The sequence below is a fragment of the Geospiza fortis genome, unplaced genomic scaffold (genome assembly GCF_000277835.1).
Source record: "Geospiza fortis unplaced genomic scaffold, GeoFor_1.0 scaffold229, whole genome shotgun sequence".
Lineage (NCBI taxonomy): Eukaryota > Metazoa > Chordata > Aves > Passeriformes > Thraupidae > Geospiza > Geospiza fortis.
In genome coordinates, this window is record NW_005054357.1 from 1,731,740 (window position 1) to 1,745,220 (window position 13,481).

Below are 13,481 nucleotides of genomic sequence, written 5' to 3' on the forward strand. Positions count from 1 at the left end.
CTCACAGCATATCATCATATCACTCATATCATTCTTCTCATTATGGGAATGTTTATAAACAGTACTTTAGTCGGATTATTTACAAAGTTTCCTCAGCACATTAGTCACACACAAGTAATTTTGTGTACTAAGCCTGCTTGGTTTATCCATGTTTCTCTGTGTAGGAACTGAACAGCAGAAAAGTGTCAAGGCTATCATGGGACAATACAACTATAGCCACTTCTTGAGCTGTTATCAGTCTAATTAAATGGTAGGAATGCATTTCAATCATGAAAGAGATCAGTCCTCTGTCACATGTGAAACTAACATTTATAGACTCAGAAAACATAACCACACTAGCAAAATAAATCCTGACATTATTTGGACATTATTTAAAATTGGTGTTTGGGAAGATTATCTTTTTCATTCCAATATTTACTGGAGAAGAACCCACATGCTCTGTTGCTCACTGAATACTATCCTGGTCAGAGACAGAGGAGTAAAGTATTAAAATGAAGAGTTGCTATGGATAACTGATTTCTCAGCAATGCTGTTCAGAGATAAGCCTGTATCTTTATGTTTACCCATTTCTACAAAAATGGGAATTTGAATTACTACAGACATATATTGCAAGGAGATAAAGATCATATTAAAAGCAAGACTCAAAGGTATGCATTCTGTCTAGAAAGAGAAAATTTCAAATTAAGTTGTAGCTAGTATGTTTTTGCTACAAAACAAAGTTCTTTACTGAAACTTAAAAACCAGCTCTTCATTTTGCAAAACACTTATTAATGCTTGTTACAGATGTGTTATGTGCCTTTAACAGAGACAATACTTATCGAAACAGAAGAATCTGGAGTTTCTCAACACTGGGAAGAACTAATGTTCTGGAACATGAGTGGTTTCTGTATATATGTTTTCTCTGCTAACTGATAATGCCTGAATGATTAGCATTGAGGAGGGACAGACTCCACTGCAAGAAAAAGATAACATTACATCCTTTTTTAAGGCAGTACTTCCCCTCAAAACACACATCTCTCCTGATTTCGGTCATCATTTCATTCCATACACTCACTAATGGAAGAAGAGCTATTCATACCCCACTAAGTCAGGGTGCAGAAACCTTAGCCAGCATTGACCTAGGCACAGATAGTCCAGTCTCATTGCAAATATTTTATATTTCCACCTTGACTGCAAGTTTTTACTGGTTTCTGAAGAGAAGGATTACTTTTTAATGGTGCCTAGCATGGGAATTTATCAGTGATTTTAGTTATACCACGTTTTCATATCGAAGTGGAAAAATGTCTCTTTAGTGCACAGATATGTAGCATTTCATACAACCTGAAATCAACCTCTACAGACTAGTTACGTAATATTCACTGGAAAACAGTACCATTATTCCACTCCCCACAAGAAATGCTGGCTTGCACATGTTTCCTTCTGCTGTAAAGCCACAGAACAATCCCAATTTGGCGACAATAACTGTGATATACTGTGGAAAGGTTTCATGGTAATTTTCATGGGTTTTGTTAATAACATACATATGTACTCAGTACAATGCCCACAGGCCACAGAAACATTCTAGAAAATTGCTCCTCATTGTCATTGTAAATAATTCACTCACAGCAATATTTTTAGGTCAAGCATATCAAAGTTGCAGTAAATGCAATGGACCTTGACATAATAGGAGCACTGCTTTTACCACAGTGGAGGAAGAGCAGAGGGAATGCACTTCCCATCCATGAGAGATCAGTTGCTGCTCCCCAGTGTGCCCATCACCATGCTTGAGTAGAGCAGATGTGGTACTTAGGGCTTGTTATGAGGTTTGGAGTTGTTGGGATTTTTAATTACCTCCAAGTTATTTTTTTCTCCCTGGCTTATGGCATAAGATGATTTAAAACATCCAACCCAACAGCTTCTGTGTCAATTCTATAACTTCTGCTTAGCAAGTACAGAAACACACTTGGTTGTACCTCTAAAACCACAAGTCAAAGAATTTCTATGATAGAAATAGTCTGTGATATTCAGGACCATGGCAGGATGAATATGATAGACTTGCTTTTTGGCACAGCTCACACCACAGCATTAACATCTCTTGCTTTACAGATGGTGAAGTGACACAGTAAGTTAAAGAGTTAAATATAGAAATCATTTATAGTTGAAATAGAAGAAGTATCTAGACAATTTTAGACTCCAACTATGTCTTTCTGGGAAAATTAAAAAAAAGAATGCTCCTGCAATCCTGACTTTTTACCTCATGTAAATACCTGGTTTTCCTGCCAACTATGTTTTTTGTCCTAGTAACATATATCTTTGTTCCTTGCCAGAGTTACAGTGGTAACCAATTATTTTTCCATGCATTTGAATGGTCACACCCATTACAGAATAATTTTTACATCTTGCCTTCTCTTTTATTTAGGTTTGTGTAATTTGGTTTGAACTTTACTTTTTTTTTTCTTCCCATACATCCTCCTTAAGTGCAAATGCCAGAAACTTAGACCACATTCCAAAGAGCTGAGCCAGGGCTAGCTGAAATAATTTGATGTCTCTTTATTTTACAAGAAATCACTGATCCTTTTCAGCCAAAAAAAGCATTTGTAATGGCACCACACAGTTAACACATTTAAATTTATCTGACATTATTCCACAGATACAGAGTCCACAAGTTCTTTCCTAGTTTAAAATAGATTATTTCATCCCCTTGAAATGCACCACTTGCAATTTTTTTAATTTAAGAGGGTTTTTTCACAATATAGCTCCTCCTTGCCCCCCTCACCCTCCCCAAATCACTAATATTTTGGAAATTAATGTCATAAATTACATGGTAACACATAGAAGCAGGGATGAACTTTGAATATGAGCCGAAGTCTATAATGATTTAATTTAAAAAAATTAAACTTTCTATTGTACTGCATTTCTCCCACATTAGTTTAGGAGTACAAACTGGAAAAGAGGCAGCAGAAGCATAACTTCTCCTGCTGTCTGCACCTAAAGGGTATTTAGAAGCTCAGTATTTCCATGGCTGTGGTAGAGCCTTCACTTCATAACAACCAGTAATCACACTCTGAATACAAATATGTCTGACAAATACACTTAACAGAAGGTTTATGTTTGAGTTTAGCAATTATTGATCTGAGGAGGAAACAGTGTAAGTCTTCAAATTGCACAGCTTTCAAATAGAATTCTTATGAAAACTGACAGAAATGCCCAGCTTCTACATCTTCTTATGAGACTGCCTTTGCATTGCCCCTAGAAATGAAAATACCCTCCTCCTCCTAGGTTTGGATCTAAACTAACACGAGAAATTTAGGGAAAGTTTCAGGTACAGAAACTAATCCACAGAAGCCATGAGTTAGCACAGAAACTGTCTGTATTTCAACATAAATCAGAAATAAGCCCCCCAGTTCTGCAGACAGTCCACATTACATATTTTTATCTTTCCTGATTCTATTTCATGAAATATAGCTGCTTCCAACATAGCCCTAAAATTTTTTATGTTTTAACAAATCTTCTTTAATCTAACAAGTTCACAAAGATATTATAAGACCTGATGATATAAATTTCTGGGTTGTGTTTTGTTTGGTGGAGTTTTTTGTGAGTGTTTTTTTAATCATGATTTTTTTTTCCCCACTAGGAATCTCACACTACTCTTTATGATGAAAAAAATGTCAAAAATGGACCAGATAGCTCAAATCTATGATATCAGTGTTCAGGAGGTTCAAATACCAGGTCAGGCAAAGAGGAGGGAGAGCTGGAAAGCAACACGTGCCTGGCTTTCAAGATAGTAGAAGTTTCACCTTGCATTCAAGGGAAATGACAATACACATAAACTACATATCTCAGCTATGGTGTCACCTCTGGGTACCAGCAACTTGTCCAACTCATCATACTATTCAGCTAATTGATTGCATGGATCTATTATTTAGTGATTAAACAGTTAAAGTATTTTACCACAGGCCTTTTGAAACACTGAAACGAAAAGAAATACAAAAATATTTGTTTTAGCTAGTGAGAGTTGAGTCCAGGTGGTTGCCCTCAAAAGTCAACATCACCATCTGATGTGTAAAACATTCCTAATTATCATAGAGTACACCCCGTGCTAATTACTCTGCTGCTATCAAAATAATGAGCCATGGTAAGCCTCGAGTTCATGACAATAGATTTACATTTAAATGCCATCCAGTTCACTCAGTATCAATCTGCTGCTGGTTACCAGACTGACAGACATGATGAAATTAGGCTCTCCCACAGACAGGGACAGTGAACACGCTTCAGGGAGGCCACAAACTGCTAGAGGGATAACAAAACTAAAGGAACTTTGAGAAACATTCAGGATATAACTGTAGGAGACAGCAGGAGGGAAAAAAGACATTACTTTATAGACAGCAGCCAAATGTGGCCTACAGCAAACCTTAAAAGAAATCTTTGTAGACTCTCCAGGAATATCTCTGTACATCCCCAAAACAATTGCAGGAGATTGTTCCAGAAGTTCATGTAGATCATGGTCTGCTACCTAATGAATTCAGATTCTATGCTGGCTTTGGAGTCAACATACTTCTATCAGTTTCAGTGAAATTATGCCAGTTTGTACAAGCTGAGGATTTGGTAAGCCAACACAAGAGAACTGTAAAAGAAGTATGGTCCCACACATCCTACACCAAAGGAAAAAACGCAGAGGTAGATGTCACTCTTGGAGGAGGAGGAAGAGGAGAAACAAAATAACATGTACTTGAAAAAACACACGTTTCCACCTACAGAGAGCATTTCTGCCCACAGACAAACTGTGGGTGCCCCACACAAACAGCACTTGGACACTTCACTACTCCATTGGTGTAGATTACTGCTTTGCAGGTACAAATAAGGAGCTCCAGAACACAACAGGCAGGAGAGTATTTTTGGGCAGAAACATCTCACCCACATTATGATAATCTGGCCCTTGCCACCGCATGACAGTCTCCTCAGCTTCACAAAGCTCGAGCCATGTGGGTGGGAAAGAGCTCACAGCTTATTTTTGGCTGGCAGTGGCTCCCACAGCACAAGTGTATATATTTGAAGCAATGGCAGCCTGTTTCCTCTTGCTCCCTTCACATTGTGCACTTCCATAATTTCCCATTATTTTGACACAGAGCTAGCAAAGTAAGCCACTTGGTTATATTTGAGAAAAAAAAAATCCAAGCAAAACATTATCACATCTTTTAAAATACCTCCTGTCACAATACCCAGGGGCTTCTTTATTTTGGGTGCTTATTGGCATCCCTCTCTGGCCTAGAGCTACATATGGACTTCAGATGTGTATCAGCCTTCACCAGACTATTTATGTTCTGCACAACTTAGGAAATGCAGGTACATGTACAAATGCCGCTAAGTGCTGACTGGAAGTGCCTTCTGGAACTAGCTGACACATATCAGGAGTGAGATAACCAAACCACAGGTCTGCTCACAAACTGACAGTTAAGAGTGAATTCTAAAAAAAAACCAACCAAACAAAAAAACCTCTCCTTCTTTCATCTCTCCATTGCTACACCACCCATCCCATCAATGCCTTTTGCAGATGCAGACAAGCACTTAAGACACTTCATCCTTGCAGGAGAAAAAGAAATCAAACCAAAACCAAGCAAAACATTACATTTCCTTCCTCCTTACAGAGATGCCTATCTATATGGGAACAGGATTTCTGCTTTAAACCTTGTATTGAGATTCTAAGGCATTGCTGTGTCTACAGCTAATTAGTCAGGAGCATTGCTGAGGAGTAATCCCAGTCTGAGACATGTATGCCTGTGCAGAAAGGTTTGTTGCTTGAACTTAGGAGTGTGCCTTTCCCATCTTCGTATCTAGCACTACAGGCTCCTCTCTACTTAGGTGAGTACCAGAGTTGTGTTTTCCCAAAAGAAGAAATCTTTCTACCTCATTCATTTTCTGTGAGGACACCATCAGATTAGCTAAGGATACTCATGACAGAATTATTTGCCAGGAGATATACTATCCTTTGATGAACTGAAACTCAAAATTAATTTAATCAAAGTGCCTACAAATAATAGATCATGTTTTTAGGACTACTTGTAGTTCTCAAAAGAGATTATTTTGCCTTCTTTCTACCAAAAGAAGGCAAAATGCCACAAATAAAGTGTTATATATAACAACTGTTTATATATATATATATATATAGGTAAAGTCTACAAATAAATTTTGACTTGGATCCCAAATCAGTAAGATCACATTAGCAGCTTCCTGCAGTTGAGGTCACAGGTGCTGGCATCCCTATCCTCCTCCAAGAGGAGGACTCGCAGCTGAAAGGCAGGCCCTCCACACTCGCTGAGAAAAGAACTCGGTATCTCTGCACGGCACCCAGACATCGGTGGGCTCCCGAGCTGACTACAGCTGAGGTACCCTCATCATCATCAGAAGCTGTAAGAGCCACTGTTAAAGTGAGCACAGAGCCTGCACACAACACTGCAATGTGAGCTCTGTGTTCACTTTAAGACTGTTGGCTGCTACATTTTATCAGCTCTTTTGGAAATAAGGCTGCTCAGTAACTGCTTTCCAAGCTTTCACATATGTACAATTCCCATCAGCTACAAGTGTAAATTTGCAAGCAATGGGAACAACACACACGCAGTCTGATGGAATCTGAGGGAAGGTAAAGCTGTCACCAGATGGCATTTTTAAGTTTTGTAGAGCCAGATATTCAGAAGGAACATCTGAATTTTGAATGCTTGATTGTTTTTTGGGTTTTATTTTCTTAAAAACTCTCCAAACACAGCATTTGCTCCTTGAAGTAATCTTGTGATATTCTGTGACTAAACCTCTAACAGCTCATTTTTCATTACTACATACCTAGACTATAAGAGCCCTAAATTAGTACTTGGGTACAGACGGCTCAAAAATTCAGTCTAAAATGTCAGTAAATAAACTTCTTATGAATATAATTTTGAGTCAGCCCTAACAGTAGAAAAAATAAGTAGGTTGCCTGTTCCTTTCCTACAGGGAAACATTGCCAAAAATATATAACTGTCACTTTTCATCTTTGGAATAATGTTAGCTACTGAAAAAAAAGATTCACAATGAGCAATTATGTCTTCAGCTTTCATGTCATTTTACATCATTCCACTATCAGCCATGCTCAAAAGCTTAGAGGCAACATTCTAGGTCAGTGACTTTTGCAGGCAGTGTATTCACTGTTTGGTAATTAAATTAGATACACTTTAAATAACCAGATTCTGAAACAGACAGCCACTTACAAACACGTGACCAGATGTATCACTGCCACTGATGACACTGGATGTGGAAAATTATGCATGTTAGCAATCACTAACTATCACTGCGGATTATAAATTTAAGGATTATGATATTAAGAATAACTGGATCAGCAAATCACTGCAGAGAAAAATCTTTAAGATGTAGCTAAAAGCCATACTGAAGGACTGACCTACTTTTCATCACCAAGTTTTATTTATACGTGTATAGAATTTTTTCTTAAGGTTAACAAAACATCTCCCACCAAGAAAGCTCTCAACTACTAATAAAGCTAAATAGAGAATGAAATACTGCGGTAGATGCTCAGCTTTTAATAAGGTTTTAGCCTGCATCTCAGGCAATAGCCACAAGTGCTGTTTCAGATAAAACTTTAAACAGCAAAATACGGGCACTAATTTTCATTTTATGTGGAATTTTTCTGGATAAATTATTAACTCTTGACCTAAAATTGGAATGTTAAAAAATTACTTCATATCAAACATAGCTCAGAGGCATATATTTGTAAAAAATACATCGCTTTGCCATTTTTTCAAACCTTGCATTTGGAAATTAACATTTAATAAGTCAGAAGAAGATCTGGCAGGGGCTATAAGACATGTTCTTTGTAAGAGCATATATAATTCTTTAAGGGACAAACAGACCTTTAAAAAAACACAAAACCTGAAAAAGCCAACAACACACCCAACTAAAACAACCAAACCCACAAAGAGAGTAATTTAGAGAGGTACTGTAAGAAGATAAGCAGTAGTGTTAATGGACCAAGGCATGCAAATGATAAGAACACAAGTTGAAGCCAGTCTGGTAATTCATGTGTTTTCACTTATTTCTCCACAAGAGCAGAGGCTACTGCTATTCCATTATTTTTGCAGACCTTCTGCATCCACAAGGTGCAATTCACTTTTTTTTACCTCAGTTCCCTTGCCCCTAATAAGCATTCATATGAAAGTATTCATTTGTGACAACCACGCAAAAAGTTCTAATTTAAAAATCCCTTTTTTTTTTTTTTAATCTGGAGACCGAACCATTGGCTTTTTATTTCAAAATAGACACAAGTTGCAAGACACAATCCACAGCCACAGATTATTAAAATGCCCTGTACACTTATGCCTGCAGACCTCTATGAACATTGAAAGCAGCCCCACAAGCTAAAGATGTCACAATTCCATTGTAGCATTGCTATAGTTACTTCCAAAGTCCTGAACTGGAAAATTCTTCTCTCTGTTTGCAGGTCTTGTGTTGGCTGAAACACATGGAAAAACTGGCTTCAAGGAGGAAAATGCAATGCAGCACATGTATATTTCTGACTATTATAGAACATGAGGCTGAACAAGGGGTTTCTGTGTCCCTTCCTGTGCCACAGGTAGAGGTTTGCAGGGGTGTCACACTCAGCTGCCAGCAGGTGTTGCACTGGGCAGCCATGTAAAGCCCCTATTCACTGAAGTCTGTCACTGCAGTTATATGCTCTTTATGGCAAGGAAAACAGAGAAAACAAAGAGCCTGTTATGCTTTAACTTCAAAGCCTCATACCCCAAGCTTCAGCTCTATACCTCAGGCAGTGCAGCCCAGAAGAGAGGCAGCATAGTCTCAGGTAAAGATATTTTTCTGCTCTAATAACCTAATCTCTGTAGTACTTCTAAGAGATTTGGAGAGGGTTTTTTTTTAATCTTAAATATAAGCATAGTAATGGCAGAAGGTCATCTGACATTTGTCATTTGACTGACAAGTAAATTTTACTCTGAGGCTTTCAAAGTTCACAGGAAGGTTTTGTCTGAAAGGTCATAGAGGAACCTTAAGTTTAGCCACAAGTGCTGCAAGAATCTTGCTGCACAAGGAGCTAGGAGATAGTGATCTACCCAGGTTACAGTTATCATTCTCCAGTTGCACCAATTTCCTCTCCATCAGGGGTAGAGCTTTTATGAAATCCCTAAAGCCTGTGTGCAATATTTATTCTGTTAGTCTAATTAAAGGTATTACTATGTACATAGTTACTGAAGCTGTCCCCAGTGCTGCTTCACATCATAAATAACAGATGTGAAATATTCTCCTATTGGGACAAGCACTAGTATCATGCTATTATGCTATCTCTTTAACCATTACATCACTTCACTATTTCTAAGGATTTTTCTTAAAAGGAGAGACAAAAGTACCATGAAAATAATATTAGTCTGGGACAATTAAATTTACTAGATCTTCATGGGACCATATAAAGACATAAGCATTTTGAAAATGTGAAATTACACAAGTGAGCAGTACCAAATTTCTGATGTTTAATTGCATAGGACTGTCCCAAAGATTAGTCCATGAAAGATGGGGGAAGGGCCATATGTTTCCCCAACATACTGGCAGCTCCCTTTTCCCAATTTTATCCCTAATTCTAAAGCTAGCCAAGATACTCAAATAAAACATCAGGTTCTCAGAGATCTTGTTGAATAGTCCTGACTTGGAACAGAAACTTTCACAGCCCACTCAACAGGTTCTTATTTGGAGGGCAAATAACTGATAACTGAACCTCACTAGCACAAGGCTACATTATTGCTTCTCTCTTTTCTCAAGACCTATTATCCCACTGTACTGGAAATTTTACAGTTTGCTCCTTACAAATCCTCAATATAACTCATTCTCTTCACATCCCTGGAGATTTTTAGAAATTGGACCATTTATTCCAATATTAATCCAAGAAATTTAACTTCAGTCTACAGACAGACCATAATGTGACTCCCCTTACCCTGTTCCCACTTCTTAAAGATGTAAAAGATGGTTCCTCTTTCCAGGCATCATCAGTCCTCAATTAAACTTTTCAATCTTTCCTTGGAACCACATCTTCCAGGCATTTTTTTCAGGAAAAAGTTTGCAGAGAAATTAGAATGTTTCACATATGATTGACACTCTCAGCACCCGGACACTTGGCAGTAGAAAAGAAAAACTCCTCTAGCAGAAGTATATCAGAACTGAAGAAAGACTCGTAGACAACAGTACACGTCTCCTTTCTCACTGCAGACCAATGGAATGGAACAAGAGACATGTCCCGTGGTCAAGCCTGCAGGCATCATTGCTGGTCCCTAGGCAGTTGTGCTTTGGGACAGTAGGGATGTGCTCAAGTGACTCAGGCACTGTGGACACCGATGGCACAGGTGCATGATGGTGTGGATTAGGTCAGGTAGAAATGGGAGGAGGAGGATTACAGAATTGCAGCACTGATAGATGAGAAAAGAGCACTTCATAGACAGATTCCAGTGAGAAAAGTTTAGAATGGTTGTGTGAAATGAAAACTTGAAAAAAAATGTAAGAGAGACTACAGAAGCATCAGATGATGTCTCAGCATAGATTAAAAATATAATTCAACAAAAGGAGGTGAGATATTTTGCAGGAATGGGGAAAATGGGCCAGTACATGTCTCAGAAAAAGGATCATGGAGGGATACCAATAACGGGCATGCAGCTGTTGGACCTCCTTTCCTGCTAACAGCCCTTTGCAACCATTAATGCCCTTGGTTTAGACAAAGATGGCATAATGACAGTCAGCTGGGCTTACCCCTGAAGCAACAGCCCTCTGAACCCAGGCACCCATCTTTTCCAGACCCTCATGTTTTAAGCTACCAATCTGGGCCCATTGCCTTGCTGTGACTCTGGACTGGAGTTCACTCAAAGGTGGATTTGTACTGGACCAGAGACTGGCAGTACCTGGCATGTCACTGGCCTTATTCCCCTCCACACAGCCAAAGGCACCTGTCCTGCTCCCCCTGCTCCCTGGATAAGATATTAGTGATGTAGCACATAGAATCCTTGCTAGCTTACTCTCAAAACAAGCTTTCCTACTTCCAGTATTGCAATAGGAACTGAGAGTTAGAAGTATCGAAAATGTCAATGCATTTTCCTTTTACAGCTACCAGGTTTTCTTCCCCTCCTTGTGGGTATTTTTCAAATTTGAAGGAGTTGGCTGTTTTGAAGGAAAATAATGTCTGAGAAATGCATTGTAAATTCTGGCAAATCACTATTAGTTCTTTTGTAGCCAGACCAGGATAAAAAGCCTTAAGCTTTTCATTGCTCTATTTATTTACTGAAATGTTTTTGTCTCTTGGTGGAGTTTTTGAGGATGAACATCCCATTCCTGCCAACATGCTCAGACAGCCATGTCCATGCAGAGCTGCTGATCCCATGTCACACCAGGCAGTTGCCTGCACTGCCATATCAAAACAAATAGTCAATTTTTTTGTTCTCCACTTTGGTTAATCAAGATTTCTCATTTCTTCTGTTTTAAGAAACGTTCACAAGTTATATTTATGCTGCAGGAACTCTACCCTGTGTGATGTTTTTATATGCACAACAGAATGGGCCTCATCCAGGAGGCTTTAGACAACAAGTCACAGCAGTACCTGGCTGAATTCTTTCATCCTCTTGAAATACCACTTTGAAGTTTCTTTGTCCTAAGACAGCCATTGTCAGACTGCTTTTGCTTTCTGCCTCAAAACTTAGTAAAAATATAGAAACAAAAGAACAATAAAGGCATTTGTGATTTTCTTAAAAGCAGCAAAAACTGTTTTCCGGGAGGTAATTTTTTTCATCTCAGTTCTCTTTTCTTTGAGCCAACTTTTTTTCCCAGACTGTTAGAGTTCATAAAAAAATCTTCTGGCTTCTAGCAAACTTATGTTCTACTTTCATCTAGAAAGGCATAAATGTGTTGAGCCAAAACCACAGTATTCACCACTATTAGAAACAATCTGTGTAGGTTTTTTACATCCCTGTTTGCAGTGCCATGTACAAAACTCAGTACATAACCACAGCACTAACCTTTCCAACTGTCCACACACGTCATGCTCTGGGTAAACACTCATATATAGCAGCAGTCTGTGCAGGGGTTTTTTATGACTGGGATCAAAATAGCTCCCTCAACTTGTATGTGTGAATATTGCCTTTATCATATAACCAAGACTCCAAAATTAGAATTACAGTGGGTATTTCTGCTGATCTGAAAGATTTAGCAGCTCTTTTCTCATAAAAAATTCTATTTGAAATAAAAAATTAATGCTCCCAAATCTAGTACTACTGTATACAATGTAGGAAAGAGACAGTAATTCGGTATCTCAATAAATTTTTTAAAAGAATATTGAGCCAAAAAACTCAATACCCACAAATGAGACATTGGAGAAAAATTTTAAAAGGCTGTGTGACATGTTCATTTTTGTATTGTTTTATATGGACAGACCTGACATTCAGTGCAACTCTGGTTTAGAAATCATTCTTCCCTCAGATGCTCTATCTTGAAGAACCTATAACAGCACTTAAACATTCAATAAAGTCCAAACATTTTGTGTAACTGGACTTCCCTGTCCTGCTCTCCCTCAATAAAATAATGGATTAACCATAAAATAGTAGAACAAGTCTTTTGTGATTTCTCAACTACATTATCTACAAATCAAAATGGGGGGAAATTGGGATCTCAGATTAAATTTCATGCATTATTTTCATGGAAATACATTGAACATCTTAATCTAAAAATCTCTCTTTTAATACAGATTAAACAAATATAAAATAATTCTTAAATTAATACATTAACTTCAGACTATGTATTTGAGTTCACCAAAAAAAAAAAACTGATAGGAAAGCTAAGCTCCACCTTCTTCCATCTGGTTTGGTTTGTCCTGAAACCATTTCCCCTCTCGTCCTTTCAAATGCATTAATTCAATCACTGAACTGTAAAGGTCTGGCTTTATTTAACATCTGTGCTCTGATGCATGTATATAACTGGAGGATTGTAAAGCTTTTTGCTAAGCAGTGTTTATATTGCAAAGACCATCTTTAAATTTGTTAGGAATTTATTAGCTGTTGTCAGAGGTCACACACCAAACTGATAGGCTGGGGACAGAATCCATGCTCATCTTCTGTGCACACCACTGAAGAGAAAGTTTGATGGGGACAAATCATCACTTTAGGGACCTGGTGCAGAATTCAGACAGACCCGAGGCACTTTCTTGCTTCCTCTACATACCTCGCACTCCTGTAAGCTCAATTGCTGTTCCCCATTTAGAAAAACTAAATATTATATTCTACAACTTGTCTCATTGGATCCAAGGACTACAATTGAGGAAAAGGAAATAGGTGTCTGTTTGATTTGTAAACATTACATACAAGCACAGGAACACGAGCAAAAAGAGAATGTCCACACAGAAAGCATTTCCTGCACTGCTTCAACTTTCCTTCAGACTGAGGCATTACCAGAATCGATGGGTTTTTGTTCTACACACAAAAATA